Genomic DNA, 25904 nt, shown 5'->3' on the forward strand with positions numbered 1-25904 from the left:
AAGAGCACTACGGGCAAATTAGAACATATTTTTTGTTTCTACAGCCCACACCGGGGATCATCCCACAGATCATCTCACCGTAGCTCCTCAGATAAGAGATCCAAAGGTCATAGGAGCTCAGGACACTCTCGCTCATGCCTCCCGCAGTGGCCAGAGGTCACCCCGACATACCCCTAGCAGACACGAATCCCACAGACCGGTGTATCCAAAAGAGAAGACCTGTTGGGTATGTGGAAGACAAGCGCTGCCGGAAAAATTGGTATGCGAGAAGTGTCTACTAGGGGCTACAGGGGATAAAGAGAAAGATAAGCAGCAGTCTCTGGAATCAATTAAGAGCTTGATCAAGGATTCAATCAGGGAGTTGGCCCTCTCCCAAGACCAAATTAACCCACCCTCGCCTGAAGCAGCAGTAAGCGCGTTCACTCCTCATTCGGACGCAGAGGTGGATTCTGAAGACGAGGCGGAAGGGGTGGATAGCAATATTTCAGCTTTTGACTTCGCTCTAGTTGAGCCTTTCACAACCGCGGTCAAGGATGCAATCCAGTGGGAGGAAAATCCGGAGCCACCTTCTAAAACAAAGAAATATTTCCCACATCTGAAAAAGAAAGTATCAACTTTTCCCTTGATGGGAGAAATGGTGGTAACAGATGAATGGCAAAAGGTAGACAGAAGACCTATGGCGTATAATTGTTTTCTTAAGTTATATCCACTGGCAGAAGCAGATGCGCAACTTTTTGATGCTGTACCAACTGTGGACGCCTCAGTTATGAGGTTGGCTAGAAACTCGACCTTGCCACTAGAACACGCAGTCTCCTTTAAAGATGTCCTTGACCGAAGGATTGACACAGACCTGAAAAAAACATATCAGGTGGCTGGGGGAGCATGCAAGCCGGCGGTAGCTCTGACTTTGATCTCAAGGGCCACCAGAGTATGGTCAGACAATGTGGAAACGGCCCTCAGACAAGGGGTAGGTTCAGAAGAAATCATTAAGGCACTGGATGAATTAAAGCTGGCCTCAGATTTCATAACAGAAGCAGCTATTGACGTCCTAAAATGCTCTTCCAGGGCCATGCTGTATTCCATAACGGCCAGAAGAGCGTTGTGGCTAAAACCATGGTCGGCCGACCCAACGTCTAAGCAATCATGGTGTCGTATTCCATACGATGGGAAAGCCCTGTTTGGCGAAAAAAATGGATACAGCAATTACCAGAGTCACAGGGGGGAAAATGGGCTAATTCCCCAGGACAGAAGCAGGAGGAAGAGATTTGCAAACCGCCCAGTGGGAAGGACTCCAGATCCTACCGTCCGGGAAGGGAGTATAGAAGGGTCTGGAAAGGTTCACAAGCTACCTTTCTGAGGTCGGCTAAACCAAAAGCCTCTACATCCACAGTTGATGGCAAGAAGTCCTTTTTTTTTTTTTTTATAACTGACAATTTTTATTATTTTTCCACAGAAAAACAAATACAGCATTTTAGCATTGGGTACAAGAAGAGACGAAATCATAATATCACAGTTCAATTTGGCACATTATAACCCACATGTTGGGCTGCAAATCTTTACAGTATAAACAGTTTGTGACAAAAAGAAGTGGATTTACTGGATAGTAATACATCTTAGTACCACATGCCCAAACATATAAATTCTTAGATAGAGAGAAGAAGGAGGAAAGAAGGGAAAGACAGAAGAAGGGGGAGGGGGGGGCCACTCGCTTCCAGGGTCCGGAACAGGCCGGTGGGGAATGGGTCATCAATACATAAACGACACATACCTCAAGTCGCAGGGGTCTCCAACAAAACCCAGGGTTCCCAGATACGATTATGCTTATCAAGTGTATCATTTAATGAGGCCGTGAGATATTCCATTCTCTTGACATCTCTGATCCTGGAATGCAGCTCCGTTAGTGAGGGGGGTTCTCTTTTTTTCCACTTTAGGGCCACCAGGCAGCGTGCTGCAGTAAGCACATGGGCTAAGAGTTTTTTGGACACTTTAGAGAAAGTAGCAGGTGGAAGGCCCAAGAGAAAGGTCCTCGGATCAAGGAGCATTTCAACATCAAAGATGGACTGGAGTAGTGAATGAACCATACTCCAGTAGGGAATGATTAGAGGGCAGGTCCAATAGACATGGAATAGTGTTCCCCTATCTTTATAGCATCTCCAACAGCGGGAGTCGGCCCTAGGGTATATGGAGTGGAGCAGGTCAGGGGTCTGATACCAATGAAATAGAATCTTAAATTGATTCTCTTTATAAAGCGTGCATATGGAGCTTTTAGTAGCCTGGGTCCATATGGACTGCCAGGTCCTTAAAGATAACTCTGTGCCCAGCGCCTGCTCCCACTTAGCCATATATGAATGTCGCGGCCCGTCTGGTGAGAAATCTGTAATCAGTATCTGGTAGGTGCGGGAAATCATGCCTCTAGGGGACGAACCCTCTAAGCAAAGCTTTTCAAAGTCTGTGAGGGGAGAAAATCTCAAATTCGACCCTAGGGATTGTGCATAGTGGCGTAGTTGTAGGTAACTGAAAAAGGCCTGCTTGGGGATATCAAAAGACTTTTGCAGGTCTAGGAAGGGTCGTAACATTCTGGTTTTAGGATCAATTAGTTGTCCAAAACGGAATATGGCCTTATCCATCCAAAAGTGGGACATCTGTGAAGTTAAGCTGTCAGGAATATTGGGTGTGAATAGGAATGAGGTGACTGGGGAGGATGTGGTGGTGAGCGGATATTTCGATTTAGCCCGTCGCCATAAGTTATGTAATAGAGCCATCGGTCCTAGCAGTTGTGCGCTGCCGGGGGATATATCAGAGCTCCAAAGCATGGAATTTGGGTGTATGGGGGCTAGCCACAGCTTTTCTATCTGTGTCCACCTATTGTAAGCATGTAGGGAGCACCAGGAGGCTATAGGTCTCAGTTGAGCTGCCAGATAATACTTAGCTATGTTGGGGAACGCCAGTCCACCTTGGTTACGTGGGGCATATAAAACAGATCTAGCAACTCGATGTCTTTTATAATTCCAGAAAAAGTTTATCAGGTCGGCTTGGAGTTTTTTTAGGTGTGAACACGGAATGAGAATAGGGAGTGTCTCAAAAAGATATAGAAGTCTGGGTAGTATCGTCATCTTCAAGGTTGCAAGTCTACCAAAAAGGGATAATTTCAGAGATTTCCATTTGGTTAGGGACGCTGTGATAGAGGTGAACATTTGGGGGAAATTGGCTTTGTATAGTGTTTCGTATGTGGATGTTATATGTATCCCCAGGTATTTTAAGGAAGAGGTCCGCCAAGAATATGGAAATGTTTGCGAAAGTGTGGATAGTGTATGGGGGGATAAATTAAGAGGGAGAGCCTCCGTGTTGGAACTGTTAATTTTATAACCTGAAAGGGTGCTATATCTTTCCCGCTCCACTTGTAAGTTTGGGAGGGATATGCGAGGTTGGGCGAGAGTGAGAAGAACATCATCCGCAAATAAGGAGATCTTGAATTCTCTGGTACGGACTGGAATACCATGAATACTTGAATTATTTCTGATATGGGCTGCTAACGGTTCAATGCATAGGGCATATAGCAGAGGGGAGAGTGGGCAACCTTGTCGGGTCCCATTGGAGATCAAAAAGGTAGGGGAGGTGGCAAAGTTAGTGCGGACCTGGGCTGTTGGGGCCGAGTATAGATGTGTAATAGCTCGAAGGAGTGGGCCCTCAATACCTGCCCGATTGAGAGTCGCGAACAGGAGAGGCCAGCCCAGCCTGTCAAAGGCTTTTTCGGCATCCAGGCTGAGCAGTATTGCCTCCATTGAGTTCTTGTTCGCTACCTCCACCAGGTCAATAACCCTCCGGGTGTTATCCCCAGCCTGGCGGCAAGGGACAAAACCCACCTGATCCCTATGGACCAGGGATGGCATAAAATTGTTTAGTCTATTTGCCAACAATTTCGTAAAAATGTTTAAGTCTGTGTTGAGGAGTGCTATTGGTCTGTAATTGGCCGGAAGAGTATGGTCTTTCCCTGGTTTTGGGATTAATGTCAGGTAGGAATTTTGCATATCTCTGGGAATGGGTGTGTCAGAAAGAAATGAGTTAAAGAGATTTGTCATATGGGGGAGTAAATGTGATAAGAACGTCTTGTAATAAAGGTATGGTAGTCCATCAGGCCCAGGGGCCTTATTGTTTGGTAACATTTTGATTGTTTCTGTCACCTCCTCCTCCGTAATGGAGGCATTAAGAGTCTCCAGAGCAGAGGAGGTAAGCCTAGGAGTATCCACTTCCGTTAAATAAGTATGGATGGCCTGGGATAGGTCAGGAGGGAGTGGGTTGTGCGGAACACTCGGGTCATTATACAGCGCAGAATAGAAGTCATGAAAAAGTTGTGCTATTTTATTAGGGTGGGACTGAAGGACCCCATTTGCCTCCCTGAGTTGTGTAGTTGTGGTAGTTGCTGCTTTGTCGCGAAGCTGTTTCACCAAGAGCGTATGTGATTTGTTGGCTTTGTCATAATAAGTCTGTCTAAGCCTAATTAACGCCTTTTCTATTTTACCCATTTCGATATCTTTTAATCCGGCTCGAACACTAGTGAGTTCTCTAAGGGTTGTTAAGGACGGGGATGCGAGCAAACGCGCTTCCAGATGTTTAAGTCTGTCTAAAAGGGCGCTGCGTGTTGTGTTAGCGTTTCTTTTCAGGGCAGTGGAGAGCGAAATGCATTGACCTCGAAAGACCGCCTTATGGGCTTCCCACAAAGTTGAGGTGGAGATCTCAGAGGAGCCATTTTCCGCAAAGTAGAGTTTTAAGGTTTGCTCTAGTTCTATTCTAGATGGGTCATGTTTAAGTAGAAAATCGTTTAGGCGCCAATGGCATTTACGAAAGGAGCTTGGGGAGAATGTCAGGGAGAGTGTAATCGGGGTGTGATCCGACCAAGAAATGGCTTGAATGTCTGGGTTCGTGCATGTTTGTAGAGTCGGGGCGTTGACAAAAAAATAATCCAGTCGTGAGTGGGACATATGGGGATGGGAATAGAAAGTAAATTGTTTAGCAGATGGATAGGTGGTGCGCCAGGTATCAAACAAGGCATATTTCCTAGTAAGTTGGCGGAACTGGGCGGCCGTTCTATTGGCTGTTACTTGGGATTTCCTCTGACCCACTGAGTGTTTATCAAGACCCGGAGAATGGACAAGGTTAAAATCTCTTCCGATCACCAGGTATTGATGGGGGGCCTCAAACAGGCGGTCGAAGACCTTAGACAAAAAGGGGATTTGATTCGTGTTTGGGGCATAGATGTTGCAGAGAGTGATATTCGCTCCTCCCCAAAGGCCTCGGAGGATGAGATAGTGGCCCAGTGGGTCAGAGTATAGGGATTGTAACTGGAAGGGGGAGCCTTGTCTAAAAAGAATTGCCACTCCTGCCCATTTATGTGGGCCAGAGGCCTGGTATATATGAGGGTATTGTCGCTGTGCAAATGTCATAGTGCCCGTTTTATCAAGATGGGTCTCCTGAATGAAAATAATGTCAGCTTTGGACCGTTTGAACTCTCGTAGCGCTAGGCTTCTCTTAACACTTGAGTTGAGGCCCTTTACGTTTAGTGAAAATATGTCAATCATGGTGGATATGTTGCGGTAAGAGACGGTTGCTTACCTAGTGGGTGTAGTAGGGTCTTGGAATATATGATGTCCCTATATTGGGTCTCCATGGTGAGTATGGTTTGGAGGTCTGCGACCCTCCAAACCTGAACCAGGTCCCGGAGGCGAGCGGCGCCCAGCGAGTTGAGAAAGGGAAGAGGGACGGGGATAGCAGTAGGGGAAGAACAGAAAAAAAAGAGTAAAAAACAGAAAGAAAACACAAAAATTAGTACGAAGTCAAGTTTAGTTAACCATTCACAATATAACCCACCTACATAGAGTGATGGGGTGGGAGACTCCGGAGGGCCCCCTCTGACATCGGAGGCAGAAGCTCCATTGTCAGAAGAAATAGAGGAAGGAGCCATTCGGAGAGCCCCGGGGGGGAGGGGAGGACGGACCCAACGAGGGGACGACCCCCCTCCGGACCTGCCTGCATCTAAATTCGCAAAAGAAAAATAAAATAACAGAAAAAACATGGAACCTGCATGCATAAACTGGCAACCAACATATCTATACTCCTGGTTATGACCCATATAAAAGTATAAACCACTGAGGCTATTGGTTCGTAAAATTTGGGTCAATAGTAAGATGTGTCCTGCAAATTCAAAAAACTGTGATATAAAAATACAGGTGCAAAGGATACCTCTCTTCGTGGTAGTATTCTCCTATGGTGTGGTCCCCGACAGGGGGGGAGCGGAGAAAAAAGGGTGAAGGGAGGGGGGGGATAACCCTCTCAGCTAGCCATGCCCCTCCTCTAAAACAAAAAATAAGGGGGAGGAGAGAGAGAGTGAGCAAGTGGGTATAGGTAAATGCAGGAGAGGGGGGATGGGGGGGTAGAGAGGGGAAGGGAGAGGGGAGGAGAGGGGGGGGGGGAGAAAAAAAAAGGGGGGGGGGAGAGGAAGAGAGGATATGTGTGAAAGAGGAGGAGCATGGGGGGGAGGAGGGGAGGGGATGGCCTAGCCCGGCTCATTAAACAAGTCCTATCAAAAACTTTACAATCATAGTCAAACGTATGTTGCTAACTTGATAAAGGATCTGTTTGGTGGGCAGGTCCATACTTCAAATGAATAGGATGAGCAAAATATGGTTCCGGGTTCTTAGGTATAGAAATAGGGAAAGACTAATCAAGTAAATCTGGAGTCATTCTGGAGTAAGGACTTTAAATGAGTTGCAGTTCATCTCTGGCGGGGTGGTGGGGAAGGACCTGCAGATCGCGGCCTTGTGCGTTTCCGGCCTGCGACTTGGATCCAAGGGTCTGGGCGAGGTGGAGGTGCTGGCAGCGGTTCCCATCCAGGGGTAGGTGGTACCGGAATATCCAGTTCTCTGCAAAAAAATTGAAGATCTTCCGGATATCGGAGGGTTGTGAACCTTCCATCTTTTTTTGCCGTGAGGCTAAAGGGGAATCCCCGGCAAGAAGTCCTTTTGACGCCCTCTCCACCCGGTGCGGTCAGGAGCCCGTCTAAAGGCGTTTGCCCGGGTTTGGGTGGAAGGTTGCGTAGACCAGTGGGCAGTGTCCACGGTCTGTCAAGGTCATTTCTGGGGATTCAAAAGGCAGCCTCCCCTCTATTCCTTTCAGGCCACCAAGATTCCAACCTCCAGAGAGAAGAAGGAGGCCCTTCTTCAATATGTCAAAATGCTTGTTCTCCAGCAGGCAGTAGTACCAGTTCCAAACTTGGAGAAGCACTTAGGCTTTTATTCCCCAGTCTTCTTGGTCCCCAAAAAATCGGGGGGTTGGAGGCCGGTGCTAGACCTGAAGAGGCTGAACAGGTATATCCGGGTGGAACATTTCAAGATGGAGTCCTTAAACACGGTCATTCTATCTGTTCAGCCAGGAGATTGGATAGCGTCCATAGACCTTCAGGATCCGTATCTGCACATACCTATCCGCCCACAGTTTCAACCTTTTCTTCGGTTCAGAATAGGCGACTTACATCTTCAATTTCAATGCCTTCCCTTCGGGATTTCAACAGCGCCCAGAACTTTCACCAAAGTGCTAGTAGCGATCTTGGCTCCTCTCAGGGCCGATCCTAGGGTCACTGGCGCCTGGGTGCAGAAATATTTCTGGCACCCCCACATGGGTGTGGTCATCTTACCAACTCTTCCCCTTTACAAATGTATCTATGGCAACGACTCAAACACAGAGATGCTCCCCTAAGAAGTCTTTGTTAGCCTGGGATCCTCCCATGATCTTTTAACAATAAAAAAAATACTGGAAGAGCGTACACTAATGAGACCTGGAGGGGGTCTCTCTGATGCACACAGAGAGGGCTTCTGTTAGAGAGTCTGTTAGAAAGAGCCCCCAGACATATTACAGGAGATGGTCAGAGACTGCAGACGTAGTACAGGAGATGATCAGAGACTGCAGACAGGATACAAGAGATGGTCAGAGACTGTAGACATACTACAGGAGATGGTCAGAGACTGCAAACATAGTACAAGAGATGATCAGAAACTGCAGACATAGTACAGGAGATGATCAAAGACTGCAGACAGGATATAAGAGATGATCAGAGACTGCAGACATAGTACAGGAGATGGTCGGAGACTGCAGACATAGTACAGGAAATGATTAGAGACTGCAGACATGATACAGGAGATGATCAGAGATTGCAGACATACTACAGAAGATGATCAGAGACTGCAGACATAATACAGTAGATGGTCAGAGACTGCAGACATAATACAGGAGATGGTCAGAGACTGCAGACATAGTACACGCCCTCTCACCTGACCCAGCGATACAGCAACGGTTCCTCTGATCAGGAGTCAGCTCACTCTGAATTGCCCATGGCCACTCCGCTGGGTAGCACCCAGATCTGTATTCCTGCATTGACTCCATTCCTTTCTCTGCCAGGGAAGGCACTAGGCTGTGTGGCTTTCTCTCTGGTGGCGCAGGGCAGCGGGGTTCTCTCTCTGATGGTGTTCTCTCAGCACTGCCCTTTCCCTCTGGAGTCCTGGGTGTACTTCCCTGAAAGCTTTCCTGGGCTCCTGGGTCTCTCTCTCCCATTCAGCTGAGCATGCTGTGTGGGCTGCAGTTTCTGTGTTACAGTGGGGCTGCCAGTCCTCGGGACTATATGTCCCACAATCCTCTTCTCTGCTCCTTTTTCTATTCTGTTTCTTCCCTGGGCATATGAAAGCGGGGGAAGATACATAGTGGGCGGCTGTGCAGGCAAGCACCGCTCACTAGTACAGCAGCACGCGCAAGAGGGAGGGGGGAAAGAAGAGCCCGCAGCTGCATTGGCATCACTAGGGTTGGGGTCACCCCCCTTCCACCAACTATAGTTGCCCCTCAGTACAGACCCCCCTCCACTAAGTATAGACCCCCCTCCATCAGTGCAGAACCCGCACTAAGTATAAACCCCTTCCTCAGTACAGACCTTACTCAGTACAGACCCCCCCAGGAAAACCCCCCCTCCATTAGTACAGACCCCCCAGGACAGATCTCCCCCTCCATTAGAACAGACCCCCACAGGACAAACCACCCCTCCATTAGTACAGACCCCCCATTAGTACAGACCCCCCAGGACAGACCCCCCTCCATTAGGACAGACCCCCCCATTAGTACAGACCCCCATCCATTTGTACAGACCCCCCCATTAGTACAGACCCCCCCTCCATTAGTACAGACCCCCTAGGACAGACCCCCCCTCCATTAGTACAGACCCACAGGACAGAACCCCCTCCATTAGTACAGACCGCCCAGGACAGACCCCCCCTCCATTAGTATAGACCCCCAGGACAGACCCCCCTCCATTAGTACAGACCCCCCCGGACAGACCCCCCTCCATTAGTAATGACCCCCCAGGACAGACCCCCCTCCATTAGTACAGACCCCCAGGACAGACCCCCCATTAGTACAGACCCCCCAGGACAGACCCCCACTTTATTAGTACAGACCCCCCTCCATTAGTACAGACCCCCCATTAGTACAGACCCCCCTTCCATTAGTACAGACCCCCCTCCATTAGTACAGACCCCCATTAGTACAGACCCCCCCTCCATTTGTACAGACCCCCTAGGACAGACCCCCCTCCATTAGTACAGACCCCCAGGACAGAACCCCCTCCATTAATACAGATCGCCCCAGGACAGACCCCCCTCCATTAGTATAGACCCCCCAGGACAGACCCCCCTCCATTAGTACAGACCCCCTCAGGACAGATCCCCCTCCATTAGTACAGACCCCCCAGGACAGACCACCCCATTAGTACAGACCCCCCAGGACAGACCCCACCATTAGTACAGACCCCCCAGGACAGACCCCCCTCCATTAGTACAGACCCCCCAGGACAGACCCCCCCTTTATTAGTACAGACCCCCCTCCATTAGGACAGACCCCCCAGGACAGACCCCCCATTAGTACAGACCCCCCAGGACAGACCCCCCCATTAGTACAGACCCCCCCAGGACAGAGCCCCCCTCCATTACTACAGACCCCCCATGACAGACCCCCCCATTAGTACAGACCCCCCAGGACAGAGCCCCCCTCCATTAGTACAGACCCCCCCTCAATTAGTATAGACCCCCCAGGACAGACCCCCCCTCCATTAGTATAGACCCCCCAGGACAGACCCCCCCTCCATTAGTATAGACCCCCCAGGACAGACCCCCCCCTCCATTAGTACAGACCCCCCTCCATTAGGGTACGGTAAAAACACCTGGGCGGCAGCTGGAGAGGAGAGGACAGTTTGCAGCCGCGCCGCCGGGTGGAGAACAGAGCAGTAAACAGCAGGCAGGAGTGAGAGACACAGAGAGGAGAACGTGTCAGGCATGGACCGCCCCGCCCCCCCACTCGACATCACTGCGCGGCTGGTCTCTCTCCACACAGAGACCAACCGCTCTGCCTCCATTCTCATCTCCGGCTGGCTGTTCTCCTTCTCTGACAGGAGGAGGGAGGGACTTGAGCAGTTAACACAGCGGCGCCTTTTCTTCTTAGAACACCGGCGCCAGACACAAACAAGAGGAGGAGGAGGGGGGAACGGAGCACTCTGGCGCTTCAGCGCCCCCAACTCTCTGGCGCTTGGGTGCACTGCACCCCGTGCACCCCGTCTGGGATCGGCCCTGGCTCCTCTTCGAGAGAAGGGGATTCGAGTACTACACTATTTGGACGATATTCTAGTTCTTTCTCAGCACAGGCAGACCTTGGTGATACATGTACAGTTGGTCCTAGACACACTGATAAAGTTTGGTTGGCTAATCAACTATGCCAAAAGTCAACTTACGCCCACACAGGAGATAATTTACCTAGGGGCATTCTTCAACACTCCAGGAAGAGCAGTTTCACTCCCGGCAGAAAAAATCCCTTCATTGTTAGGGAAAGTAAAAAGGGCGCTAGCGAGCTATTCTATGGCAGCATCAGACTGTCTGAGTCTGCTAGGTTCCCTCTCTTCATGCATACCTTTGGTGAAATGGGCCAGATGGCATCTACGGACTTTCTAGGTGGGCTTCTTATCACAGTGGAAGAAAGATCGCCTAGAGCAGAAGATATTGATTACACCTACAATGAAATCCAGCCTTTGGTGGTGGACAAGACCATCCAACCTTCTGCTTCACTCTTCCCTTTGGCCCCATCCCATGGACTGTTCTGACGACAGACGCAAGTCATTTAGGATGGGGGGCACATTACCAAGACCAGTTGGTACAGGGCAGATGGCAATTCAATGCGACAGAGGTAGTATCAAACACCTTGGAGCTAAGGGCGGCTTGGTTAGCAATCCTGTCTCTGGCCACCTTCCTCAGGGGAAAATCCATCCTTCTCCAGATGGACAACAAAGCGGCAGTAGCTTATGTTCAGAATCAAGGAGGAACACACAGCAGGTCCCTTCTGAACATAGTGACACCCATTCTGACATGGGCCGAGAGGAATTTAGTCAACCTACGAGCCTCATATATCTCAGGGCCAGAGAACCAGTTAGCTGATCAGCTTTCAAGATCTTTCAGCCACAACAACAAGTGGTCTCTGAATCCGAGGGTCTTCTCCTGGATATGCCAACAATGGGGCACTCCCCAAATAGACCTATTTGCCTCCCCGCTCAATGCGAAGACACCGCTTTTCTTTTCAAGGTTCCCATCTCCGAAATCAGCAGGGGTGGATGCCCTAACCCAGCCATGGAACTTTCAGATGGCATACGCATACCCACCAACTCCACTGATACTGAGGTTTCTCCAACGTCTAACCACAGAAGCGATCACAGTTTTAGCAGTGATTCCATACTGGCCCAAGAGACCGTGGTTCACGTTGCTAATCAACATGACCTTGTGCAAACCGCTTCACCTTCCACGCATAGACAACCTTCTGTCTCAAGGCAAGTTCTGTCACCCGCACCCGGAGATCCTAGACTTGAGGGTTTGGAAGTTGAGTGGAAAAGGTTGGGCGAGTTAGCATGTTCGCATAATGTCATTCAAACACTACTACAGGCCAGAAAAGCATCTACAAATTCCACATACTATAGAGTTTGGAGAAAGTTTACAGAATTGGCAGAAACGAACCATTTCGATCCTCTAAACCCCGGAATCCAGAACATACTCCTCTTTTTACAGAGTGGATTGGACTTAGATTTGGGCCTGAATACGCTTAAGGTCCAGGTTTCAGCCCTTTCAGCTCTAACAGACACCCGGTGGGCGCTAGATCCTCTGGTGGAACGTTTCTTGAAAGCAGTTCTAAGATTGAGACCGCCTAGAAAGACGCTATACCCCAAATGGGATTTGACTATCGTGCTTAATATCCTTTCAAAACCTCCGTTTGCTCCCACAGAAGAAAGCACCTTGGAAGATATTTCTCTGAAGGCAGTCTTTCTAGTCACCATCACTTCGGGTCGCAGGGTATCAGAGATCCAAGCATTAGGGTCACAAGAACCCTACATTACCTTCTTCCCGGACAGGATGGTGTTGCAACCTATTCATCAGTTCATCCCTAAAGTACCTTCAGTATTCCATCTGAACCAAGAGTGGGTTCTTCCAGCATTCGGGGAGGATCCAGCCTCCTCAAAACTGCATGATGTTGGATATGGCCAGATCCCTAAGTCACTACCTAAATTTGACGCAGCAGTTCAGGAAAGATCAACGGCTATTTGTCATCCCCAAGGGTGCCAGGAAGGGAATGGCAGCATCTAAGATGACCTTGGCAAGCTGGATTGTAAGGTTAATCCAAAGAGCATATCAGGCTAGTTGTCTCCCAGTTCCAGATGCGGTCAATACGCACTCAACGCGTGGAATAGCCTCCTCCTGGGCAGCTTTGGCGCGGGTCTCCCCTGAGACAATTTGCCGAGCGGCCAGCTGGTCGTCCTTCAGCACGTTCATGTCCCACTATAGTGTGGACCCAGCATTCCTTACTTCCTGAGAGTTTCGGGAAAGGACTTTGCAGTCATCTGTACTGTAGCTTTTTTGTTTAATTAAATTGCTTTATTGCAGTACCCTCCCTGTAAGCGAGTTATTTACCATGGGTATGCTGACATGGGAGGCACCAGGAAAAAGGAAAATTGAATACTTACCTTTCCGTAATTTTCCTTTCCTGGTGCCTGCCCATGGCAGCATACACCCTCCCTTCAATGATCCTTAGCGTTATGAGATCTAGTTACAAGAATACTGACTAAGGGGAGGAACTCTCTTTTTATAGAGTTAAAATGGTCCTGTGGGTTGGTAGGGGGCGGAGCAACCAACCATGGGTATGCTGCCATGGGCAGGCACCAGGAAAGGAAAATTACGGAAAGGTAAGTATTCAATTTTCCGTTATGTGTTCCTGCTCATCAGGTGCAATCACTTTAGACATACATGAAGAGATAGATTGAAAGATACTGGTGGGCATGTACTTCTATTGGGTGTGTCAGTGTGCTAACAATACAACCTCTCTTATATAAAGGCCTACAGTAGGGGGGGTTCATTTGGCCTGAGAAGGTCAGGTTTTTTGCTGTGGTTTGTGGGGGAGAAGGAATGATATTGTGCATATTGACAAATGCCCAACTAGGGATATTTGATGAAATTCTTGTGCATTTTTTCAATCAAAAGTGGGTTTATGTGGCCATGCTGTCAATGTTGTGTGTGTATTGTTCCTGTCTGATCATGCAAACATCGTTTGGAAGCATCTGCTGACCTACTCTTTTTGATCTCATTGTTTAATCGTGTACACCAAAATGCAGCTTCCAGCAGAACATGGTCACCAATGTATGTATGTGTGGATTGTGGGCAGGTGGTGGGTGTTTTGAATAAGTCTTTTTTGTAATATTATGTTGGAATGCTTTGTAAGAATGACTGTTAAGTATGTTTCTATAATCTTGCAGATAAAAATGTGATGTGTTGCCCATTATACACTGAAATTAAAGCTGTGTCCACTCTAAGGTTTTGTCAAATTTTAGATTGTAAGCTCCTATGAGCAGGGCCCTTAAAATCCCATTGCTAAATGTAGCACCATATATCCTGTCCAAATGTTTTTGAAGCTAGTAAATTAATGTACATTTTTTTACTAGCTTCAAAAACATTTGTTGTGGTGTTTTTTTTCCTCTACTTTTCTTTCTCGTTAGTTTTTTTTGAGGGTGGTGGTTTTGGGAAAGTGCAATTTCTCTTATATTTTATTTCAGTATGTATTTGTGCACCAAAAAACTAATCTTTTTGCCCTGGTTCACATTGATGCTACTTTGAAATCGCGCTACTTCACTTGAAGTAGCACGATTTCAAAATGGCAAGGTCAGCTTGATTTCGGGTGTTACTTGATAGACATCCGTGTGGTTTCATACACAAATGTCTATTGAAGTCGCACCTGAAATCAGCAAAAGTAGTGCAGGAACTACTTTAGCAAATTGGTGCGGCGCCACAAAATTGGTGTCGCATCGACTGGAACAGTGCTATTGCTGCCAATAGTCATGCGATTTGATGTCTCAAATTGCATGACAAAACGCTCCAATGTAAACCTAGGCTTCTGCACACCTGCAAGTAAATGATAAAGGTGGAATCTTTATATATAACAGCTGTGGAGAATTGCAGGTAATGAATTCAGATGGTGGATAGGCAGTGTTGTATGTGTCAGCTTTAGTTCACATTGGTGCGATTTGACATGTCAATGTGGTGGCAATTGCACTGTTTTAATTGGTGCAACTTTGGGGTGCAATTTGTATTGATATCAGTGCAGAAACCTGCACAGATGTCTCTGAAATTCCCCCTGCAGTCGGGACTGACATGCGGGAATGAAAGTGTGTGATTTCAGCTGAACGATTTCCTCCCTCTGTCAGTGTGAACCAGGGCTTAAACTGGGCCTTTTGTTTTTGTCATTCACCTGCTGCTAACCCAGGGACACCATTTCTTATTGAACGCCTTTAAATATCATAAGTAGAAATACAAATATGCATATCTGCAAATAAACAAAAATAATAAAATTCTAATTGTGGTTGCGGTCAAATATTTGCAGCAGTGATCAAAAGAGTGTGGTTTCGCCTTCTGACCCAGAAATAAGTCATTGTAATCACCCGGAAGTTCCTGTGCTGGTCAGGATCTCCATCTAGGTGGACATGGCGAGGTCCCTCTTTAGCAAAGAGGAGGTGCTGCTCATTTTCCGGATAAGGGTATGATATGTACTTGTGCTTAATCAATGCGGGGGTGGATGTGGTAGTTGGATTTGGTGTGGGTGGGGTTCATTGATTTGTTTAGCATCCCCACACAATTGCTTCTGGCCCATGTGCACACATCACTTCCTGCATTTCTTCTGCTGATGTAAATGCAAGTATAAATGAGAGCTCCTTTCTATTAAAATATATATGACTTGTTTCACAGTTGGGTGACTTTGGATCTCCGAGTTGCTTGACAAGTTGTACCCCATGATTCTTAATAATAACTAGGGATGGGCCGAACATCCCCCCTGTTCGGTTCGCAGCAGAACATGCGTACAGACAAAAAATTAGTGCGAACACCGTTAAAGTCTATGGGACACGAACATGAATAACAAAAAGTGCTAATTTTAAAGGTTAATATGCAAGTTATTGTCATAAAAAGTGTTTGGGGACCCGGGTCCTGCCCCAGGGGACATGTATCAATGAAAAAAAAGTTTTAAAAATGTCTGTTTTTCGGGAGCAGTGATTTTAATAATGCTTAAAGTGAAACAATAAAAGTGTAATATTCCTTTAAATTTCGTACCTGGGGGGGTGTCTATAGTATGCCTGTAAAGGGGCGCATGTTTCCCGTGTTTAGAACAGTCTGACAGCAAAATTACATTTCTAAAGGAACTAAAAAGTCATTTAAAACTACTCGCGGTTATTAATGAATTGCTGGTCCGACAATACACATAAAAGTTCATTGATAAAAACGGCATGGGAATTCACCACAGGGGAACCCCGAACCAAGATTTAAAAAAAAAATGGCGTGGGGGTCCCCCTAAATTCCATACCAGGCCCTTCAGGTCAAAATTTAAATAAAAAATGGTGTGGGTCCCCCTCAAAATCTATACCAGACCCTTCAGGTATGGTATGGATTTTAAGAGGAATCCCGCACCAAAATTTTTTAAAAAATGGCGTGGGGTCTCCCCAAAAATCCATACCAGACCCTTATCCGAGCACGCAACCTGGCAGGCCGCAAGAAAAGAGGGAGGACGAGAGAGCGCCCCCCCTCCGTAATCTCTACCAGGTCACATGCCCTCAACATTGGGAGGGTGCTTTGGGGTAGCCCCCCAAAACACCTTGTCCCCATGTTGATGGGGACGGGGACTTGACTTCCACTATTCCAGCATATGTGATCTGACAGACATTATTGCCGGCAATAGCGCTGCTTTCCATTTGCATTAGCACTGACTTTCTGAGAGTTGAAGTTTTTCTGGCCTTTTTGAGAGTTATTTTTTGGTACTGCAGGATAATTTTTTGGCGCTATGGTAAATGACCCCCATAATCACACATAGGTTGGACTTGATGGACTTGTGTCTTTTTTCAACCTCACCTACTATGTAACTATGTAACTAAGGGTCCTTGGGTTCAAAGGGCTCGGGTACAAAGGGTTATTGCTTATATATCCGACTGAGTGCTTTGTCAGGTCTTCACAAGTGTCCCAGCCAGGGATAGGCGGACCAAGGCTGTGGCGGACATTTTCCAAAGTACAGACCTTTGGACACCAAGGTACATTTCAAACTAAAACCATCAAAAAACACTCTGTCTACTCTCTAGCCTAATTTTACAAGTACAAATAAGTTTAAAATAGATATAGATCCCCCTTTAGAGCAGGCCAGGACAGGTCCTCCATAGGTCCCCCTTTAGAGCAGGCCAGGCCAGGGTCCCCCATAGATCCCTTTTAGAGCAGGGTCCCCAAAGATCCCACTTTAGAGCAGGTCAGGCCAGGGTCCCCCATAGATCCCCTTTGGATGAGGCCAGGGTCCCCCATAAAGATTCCCCTTTAGAACAGGCCAGGGCAGGTCCCCTTTTAGAGCAGGCCAGGCCAGGGTCCCCCTTCCCCATATAGATCCCCTTTAGAGAAGGCCGGGACAGGTCTCCCATATATCCTCCTTTAGAGCAGGCCTGGCCAGGGTCCCCCATAGGTCCCCATTTAGAGCAGGCCAGGCCAGGGTCCCCATATAGATTTCCCTTTAGAGCAGGCCAGGGCAGGTCCCCTATAGATCCCCTTTTAGAGCAGGCCAGGCCAGGGTCCCCAATAGATCCCCCTTTAGAGCAGGCCAGGCCAGGGTCCCTATATATCCCCCTTTAGAGCAGGCCAGGCCAGAGCCCCCCATATAGATCCCCCTTTAGAGCAGGCCAGGCCAGGGTTCCCCATATGGATCCCCCTTTAGGGCAGACCAGGGCAGGTTCCACATAGATCCCCATTTAGATCAGGCCAGGGCAGGTCCCCCATAGATCCCCCTTTAGAGCAGGCCAGGGCAGGTCCCCCATAGAATAGACCCCCTTTTAGTCTTCTTACTCTTGCCTTTTCACCTGTGTATTCCCCAGGTTTTCCTGAACCACACTCCAGGCTCTCCCCTGCAAAGAATATAAATATTTTTTAGCCAACATGTTACTTATGCTGAAGCTAGGTGGGCACAGAACAGAAGAATCCATTCCAACTCCAGACCTCTCCAGCACCTTCCTTCCTTGCTTGCTTCCTCCTCCTGGGCTCAGTCAGCTGTTGTGTTCTCCTTCTCTCATGCTGGGCAGCCACTACACTTACACTCCCAGTCCCTCCCTGTCCCTGCTCCCTCCAACAGAACAGATATCACTCACTCCGCAGCATAAACTCCACTCCTTGCTTCTTCCTTTTTGGCTGCCTGTTCTCCCGTACTGGGCGGCCGATGCACAAACCCTCCCAGTCCTTCCAACAGATATATCACTCCTTACGCAGGACTCCACCACCACTCCACTTGAGTGGGTGGCACCGGCACCGTGTCGGCCAGATTTACACCTCTACAGTACACTACAGGAGGGACTGTCACTGGAGCCGAGTGGCCGAGCGGCCGAGCCATCACATCGGGGATGAGGGAGGGACAGTCTCCCTGACAGACAGAGAGCAGCAGACTCAAGTTAGTACAAAGAAGGTCAGCAGCGGCCATGGACCCTGCAGGGACCGCTCACGAACACCAGTGCGGACACCTTGCCGATCCCTCATCCCAGCTGAGTTCTGCAAGCAAGGGAGTGCTGGAGGAAATAGTGGAGTGTATATAGAGATTGTATATAGGAAGAGTTGTTCTGAAGTCAAGTGGCCATCTTATAATCTCCAATCCCTATCCAAGTTATTATACCTCAATAAATAAAAAACAAAGCACTGGACTGTTATCTTACTCTGAGTGCCTATGGAAATTCGGTGTGCCCGGCTGTGCAGGTTCCCAATCTTCTTGCGGCTCTTTAGGGGGTGCGCTGCACATAATAACATCAATTGGAAAGTCTTTTTTTTATTTTAATCACTAGCTTTCCTGAGATTAACCAGTAGTGTTGTTTGGGTACTTTGTTATCCTAAAGGAAACTCTCTCTAAGCTCTAAGATACACAGCACATGCTCTAAGATACACAGCATTTTTCTATCTAAACAGCATTCAGTAAGGGTTTACATGTGCTTTAACAGTCCTGCAAATGATTACAAGCCTTATACTAATATCTCCCTATGCAGTTTGTTAGCAGAATTCCTTATGCTTTACCTTTCACAGATAAAACACACTGTCAGTATGGCTGCTATGACCTCAACCTTTAATAGTGAGGGGACTGGCTTATCCAGTTATTACATTGGTGATTAACGCACCTCTGCCAGACACAACAGTCAGGAGGGTGACATGACTTTCTCTGTTATAGTTAAAACAGAGTTCCAGTCTGGGAAAAAAAGTCAGTAACTACAAATCCTTTAGCTGCTGACTTTTAATATAAGGACACTTACCTATGCAGGGACCCCGGGATGTCGGCACCCCAAGCCGATTCGACCTTTGGCTTTGGGTGCAGGTGCCAACAATGCAAGTAAGGGAAACTGGCAATGAAGCCTTCAGGCTTCACAACTGGTTTCCCACTGTGTATGCACAAGTCACGCTGCGCTTTCTGAATGGTCCCGCCATCTCCTGGGGAACACACAGGTCCCGGAAGGCAGTGGGGGGAAGAAGGAGGGGCCAGACATGACGGAGATCGCCATGTAGTGATCTTACCAGGAAGTGGGAGCGGGTACCTGTCAAAAACAGGTACTCGCCCCCCCAAAAAAGTGCCAAATGTGGCAGTGGAGGGGGGGGGGGTGTGAACAAGCAGAGCTTCCCCTTTTGGGTGGCGATCCGCTTTAAAGAGATGCTTTCACAAGGTATAATCAACTTGCCTCCCTTTTGCAGGGATCCACCCTTGGAAGCTTCAATTGTGGATGGTATTGAAGCTTATCGGGGTGGATGACATCACTGTCTCCCCAAATGGCCATGGCTGCACCTGTCAAATGGCCATTGATGCCCAACATTGTCATGGAGGGAGGCAACATGCTCTCCTATACTGAGAAGATCTGTTTTGTTAAAGCAGGTAGACAGCAACGAAGCACACACTAGTGAGTATACCTTGCTGAAGGGAGGCTATCAGAAGACACTGTCACCTTGCCTTGAATGAACTCCTAAAGGGTTACAGCAGTGTCTCTTCTCCATTCAGAGGAAACTGAAGGAGCAGCAATACACTAATAAATCATTAACTATTATCACTCTCCTCTCTCCTCCTGACAGGAATTTCCTGTCAGCACGTGTGCATGCAGAAGAACCTGTTGGCTCCCTAAGGCTCGATTCACACCTATGCATGTTGCTTTTGAGCGTTTTTGGAGGTTTTTTTTTTCATGCTTGCCACGTTTTTGAGCAGCGTTTTTGCGGCGTTTTTGCTGCGTTTTTGCCGCGATTTGCGTTTTGCGTTTTTTTTTATTTTTTTTTTACAGTTTTTTTTTTACAGTCTAAAAAAAAAAATAAAAAAAAAAAAAAAAAAAAAAAAAAACGGCAAAAACGCATCAAAAACGCTGCAAAAACGCTGCAAAAACGGTGCACTTGCGTTTTTGATGCTTGTCCATTGAATTCTATTACATGCAAAACGCTGCATTTTGCATGAAAAAAAGTCCCTGACCCTTTCCAAAAATGCAGAGAAACAAAAAAGCATTGATGTAAACATGTTCCATAGGAACCCATGTTAAAAAATTCCCGTGCATTTCTGCAAAATGCAAAATGCATCAAAAAACGCGCTAGTGTGAATGGAGCCTAAGGCTAAGTTCACACTAGTATTAAAAGCAGGCATTTGAAAGGTGTTAAAAATGGCCCTCAAACGCCTATGCAAATAATACAATGAACAGCCCACAGTGCTGTTTACACTATCAAAACATGAAGCATTAGCGTTGCGCTGCTTCAAAATGAAAGCCTCATGTCGAGTCAGGAGGCGTTTGAAGCCTTTCAACGCCTCCCATGCAAGTCTATGGTAACACTTCGTAAACGCTCTGGCATGTGCAGTTTTGTTGCGAATTGAAATTCGGACACATTTTTCATTTGTGGCAATTTGTGGAAATTCAGATGTATCCGAAGAAAAGAATAGAATAGAAAAAAAGAATAGAGTATAATAGACTTAACTATAAAAGCATAGAATTAAAAAAAAACAATAGAATAGAATATAACCATTTCCCAAAATTCAAATCGAATCAATTCAAATTTGAATAGAATAGAAAAGAATATATTAGAATAGGAAGATGGTTATATTCTTTCTATTCTATTCTATTATGTTGCTTTTTTTTTCTATACTTTTCTGTTATTATCTATTCTAATCTATCTTCTATTCAAATTGATTCTATTTGAATTTTGGGAAATAGTTATATTCTTTCTATTCTATTTTCTTTTTTTTATTATTTTCTTTTGTATTCTATTATTTTCTATTCAAATTTCAGAAGAGGGTTATATTCTTTATATTTTATTCTATTCTTTTTTATTCTATTTTTTTTGTTTCTATTCAATTCTGTTCTTTTATTTTCTATTCTATTTTGTTCTGTTTTACTCTATTATATTCTATTATTTTATTTTCTGTTATATTATTTTCTATTTTATTATATTTTTTCTATCCTATTCCTTTATCTTCTTTTCTATTTTATTCTCTTTGGAAACTAGAAAACAGATCGAAAACTTTTCCAATTCGAAAGGTTTTCCAATTCGAAAACTTTTTGAATTAAAAAACTATTTGAATTCGGAACATTCTAATCGATTCGAATCCGAATAAACAAAAGGAATTACGAAAAAAATTAAAAGAATTAAACAAATTTAACTAAACGAATTTATGTAAATAACAAATCAAAACGAAACTAATTTTTTTTTCTGCACATGTCTAACACTCTTCAAACACTTCCAAACTGCCCATTTGGGGAGCATTTTTAACTTGTCAGTAACGCTTATAAAAAGCCAGTCTAATGCCCATACTAAAGCTCATTGATACAAGTCTAACGCCCATATTAGTGCTATTGGAGCGTTTGTTAAGCGTTAGAAATTTAGTCACGTGTGAACACACAGAAAACAGAAAAGCTTTTCTTCTCTTATTTAAAATATGTGAACCCTCTGCTTATTTGCTGCTGTTTCACACAAATCTTTGCACGATATTCTTCTGTGTGTTCTTCTTCGATGTGATATAAATAATTGTGCTTTGTACGTAGCATTGAACCAGAATTTACCAATTAAAAATGAATAATAAAAAAAATACACACCATTATTAAAGAGGAAGTAAACCCTTCTGCAAAAAAAAAAAAAAACACACCCTGCTAGATAAAGGCATAATGAGCTAGTATGCATAGCATACTAGCTCATTATGAATTACTTACCCGAGAATGAAGCCCCCGCAGCCGTCCTCGTCTCCCCCTCAGGCCGCCGACATGTTGCCCGGGGCATGCTTCCGGGTATCACGGCTGTGATTGGCCGGAGCCACGATGACGTTGCTTCAGTTGGCTTAAGTGCGCATGTACCGCATGACGTCGGCACATGCAAATACAGGGATATCTCCTAAACTGTGCAGGTTTCCAGTATCCAGTGCCGCTACAGGCAAGACTAATTATAGGCTTGCCTGTAGTTTAAAGTTGTTGTAAAGGGTTTACAACCACTTTAAATGTATGGTTATTTTAAGAAAAATGTAACTAAATTATTTTCTATAACAGCTTTGGGTTCAGTTTTGAAGAAGAGACATAAGTAATTATACACTCAAAACCTATATATTACAAAATGTTGTACATATTGCGAATGATCTGCTGCTCCTCACTAGGGATGAGCCGAACACCGACCCAATCGGTTCTCACCAGAACATGCGAACAGGCACAAAATTTGTTCGAACACGCGAACACCATTAAAGTCTATGGGACACGAACATGAATAATCAAAAGTGCTAATTTTAAAGGCTTATATGCAAGTTATTGTCATAAAATGTGTTTGGGGACCTGGATCCTGCCCTAGGGGACATGGATCAATGCAAAAAAAAGTTTTAAAAACGGACGTTTTTTCAGGAGCAGTGATTTTAATAATGCTTAAAGTGAAACAATAAAAGTGTAATATCCCTTTAAATTTCGTACCTGGGGGGTGTCTATAGTATGCCTGTAAAGGGGCGCAAGTTTCTCGTGTTTAGAACAGTCTGACAGCAAAATGACATTTGAAAGGAAAAAAAGTATTTTAAAACTACTCGCGGCTATTAATGCATTGCCGGTCCGACAATACACATAGAAGTTCATTGATAAAAATGGCATGGGAATTCCCCACAGGGGAACCCCGAACCAAAATTAAAAAAAAATGACGTGGGGGATCCCCCTAAATTCCATACCAGGCCCTTCAGGTCTGGTATGGATATTTAGGGGAACCCCGGCCAAAATTTAAAAAAAAATGACGTGGGGTCCCCCTCAAAATCTATACCAGACCCTTCAGGTCTGGTATGGATTTTAAGGGGATCCCCGCGTTAAAATAAAAAAAAAAAAAAAAACGGCGTGGGGTCCACCCAAAAATCCATACCAGACCCTTATCCGAGCATGCAACCTGACAGGCCACAGGAAAAGAGGGGGGGACAAGAGAGCGGCCCCCCCTCCTGAACCGTACCAGGCCACATGCCCTCAACATTGGGAGGGTGCTTTGGGGTAGCCCCCCAAAACACCTTGTCCAGATGTTGATGAGGACAAGGGCCTCATCCCCACAACCCTGGCCGGTGGTTGTGGGGGTCTGAGGGCGGGGGGCTTATCGGAATCTGGAAGCCCCCTTTAACAAGGGGACCCCCAGATGCCAGGCCCTTCCCCCTGTGTGAAATGGTAAGGGGGTACAAAAGTACCCCTACCATTTCACTAAAAAACTGTCAAAAATGTTAAAAATGACAAGAGACAGTTTTTGACAATTCCTTTATTTAAATGCTTCTTCTTTCTTCTTTCTTCTATCTTCCTTCAGTTTCTTCCTCCATCTTCTTCTTCTTCTGGTTCTTCTGGCTCTTCTGGTTCTTCCTCCGGTGTTCTCGTCCAGCATCTCCTCCGCGGTGTTGGCGTCTTCTTCCCTTCTTCTCCTCGGGCCGCGCTGCATCCATGATGGCATGGAGGGAGGCTCCCGCTCTTCTCTTCATCTTCTTCTCTTCATCTTCTTCTCTTCTTCATCTTCTTCTCAGGCCGCTCCGCATCCAAGGTGGCATGGCGGGAGGCTCCCACTGTGTGACGCTTCTCCTCTTCTGATGGTCCTTAAATAATGAGACCCCACCCCCTCTGACGCACGGTGACTTGATGGGACTTCCCTGTGGCATCACGGGGAATGCCACAGGGAAGTCCCGTCAAGTCACTGTGCATCAGAGGGGGGCGGGGTCACCAGTTGGCCCCACCCCCCGTTATTTAAGAACCGTCAGAAGAGGAGAAGCATCACAAAGCGGGAGCCTCCCTCCATGCCACCATGGATGCGGAGTGGCCCGGAGAAGAAGATGAAGAGAAGAAGATGAAGAAGAGAAGAAGATGAAGAAGAGAAGATGAAGAAGAGAAGATGAAGAAGAGAAGATAAAGAAGAGAAGAAGATGAAGAGAAGAAGAGGAAGAGAAGAAGATGAAGAGAAGAGCGGGAGCCTCCCTCCATGCCATCATGGATGCGGAGCGGCCCGAGGAGAAGAAGGGAAGAAGACGCTGACGCCGTGGAGGAGATGCTGGATGAGAACACCGGAGGAAGATCCAGAAGAACCAGAAGAAGAAGATGGAGGAAGAAACCGAAGGAAGATAGAAGATAGAAGAAAGAAGAAAGAAGAAGCATTTATAAAGGAATTGTCAAAAACTGTCTCTTGTCATTTTTAACACTTTTGACAGTTTTTTTAGTGAAATGGTAGGAGTACCTTACCATTTCACACAGGGGGGACGGCTGGGATCTGGGGGTCCCCTTGTTAAAGGGGGCTTCCAGATTCCGATAAGCCCCCCACCCACAGACCCCCACAACCAATGGCCAGGGTTGTGGGGATGAGGCCCTTGTCCTCATCAACATGGGGACAAGTTTTTTTGGGGGGGCTACCCCAAAGCACCCTCCCAATGTTGAGGGCATGTGGCCTGGTACGGTTCAGGAGGGGGGGCACTCTCTCGTCCCCCCCTCTTTTCCTGCGGCCTGCCAGGTTTCTTGCTCAGATAAGGGTCTGGTATGGATTTTTAGGGGGACCCCACACCATTTTTTTTTTAAATTTTGGCCGGGGTTCCCCTTAATATCCATACCAGACCTGAAGGGCCTGGTATGGAATTTAGAGGGACCCCCACATCATTTTTTTTATTTTGGCCGGGGTTCCCCTTAATATCCATACCAGACCTGAAGGGTCTGGTATAGATTTTGAGGGTGACCCCACGCCATTTTTAAAAAAAATGTTGGCCAGGGTTCCCCTTAATATCCATACCAGACCTGAAGGGCCTGGTATGGAATTTAGAGGGACCCCCACATCTTTTTTTTTTTTTTTATTTTGTCCGGGGTTCCCCTTAATATCCATACCAGACCTGAAGGGCCTGGTATGGAATTTAGAGGGACCCCCACGTCATTTTTTTTTTTTCATTTTGGTTCAGGGTTCCCCTGTGGGGAATTCCCATGCCGTTTTTATCAATGAACTTCTATTTGTATTGTCTGACCGGCAATGCATTAATAGTCGCAAGTAGTTTTAAATGACTTTTTTTCCTTTGAAATGTCATTTTGCTGTCAGACTGTTCTAAACACGGGAAACATGCGCCCCTTTACAGGCATACTATAGACACCCCCCAGGTATGAAATTTAAAGGGATATTACACTTTTATTGTTTCACTTTAAGCATTATTAAAATCACTGCTCCCGAAAAAACGTCCGTTTTTAAAACTTTTTTTTGCATTGATCCATGTCCCCTGGGGCAGGACCCAGGTCCACAAAAACTCTTTTTATGACAATACCATGAATATAAGCCTTTAAAATGAGCACTATTGATTTCTCCCATAGACTTTTAAAGGGTGTTCCGCGGCATTCGAATTTGCCGTGAACACCCCAAATTGTTCGCTGTTTGGCGAACTTGCGAACAGCCGATGTTCGAGTCGAACATCAGTTCGACTCGAACTCGAAGCTCATCCCTACTCCTCCCTGTATCAGTAATTTTGTGGAACTTTCCCAAATTAAGTGATATTAAAGGCTTTCTTAAAAAAAAAAAAAATAACAAACATGTCATACTCACCTGCTCTGTACAGTGGTTTTGCACAGAGCAGCCCCAATCCCCCTCGCCAGTGTTCTTGGCCCCACCCTCCTGCCGAGTGCCCCCAAAGCAAACAACTTGCAATGGGGGCATCCAAGTAGGCTTGTTCCTGAGCTGCAACTCTGCGTGTTCATTCACACACAGAGCCTTGGCTCGGCCCCGCCCCCTTTCTCACCTCATTGGCTCACTGGCTGTGATTGACAGCAGGGGGAGCCAATGGCT

This window comes from Aquarana catesbeiana, linkage group LG05 (genome assembly GCF_042186555.1).
Source record: "Aquarana catesbeiana isolate 2022-GZ linkage group LG05, ASM4218655v1, whole genome shotgun sequence".
Classification (NCBI taxonomy): domain Eukaryota; kingdom Metazoa; phylum Chordata; class Amphibia; order Anura; family Ranidae; genus Aquarana; species Aquarana catesbeiana.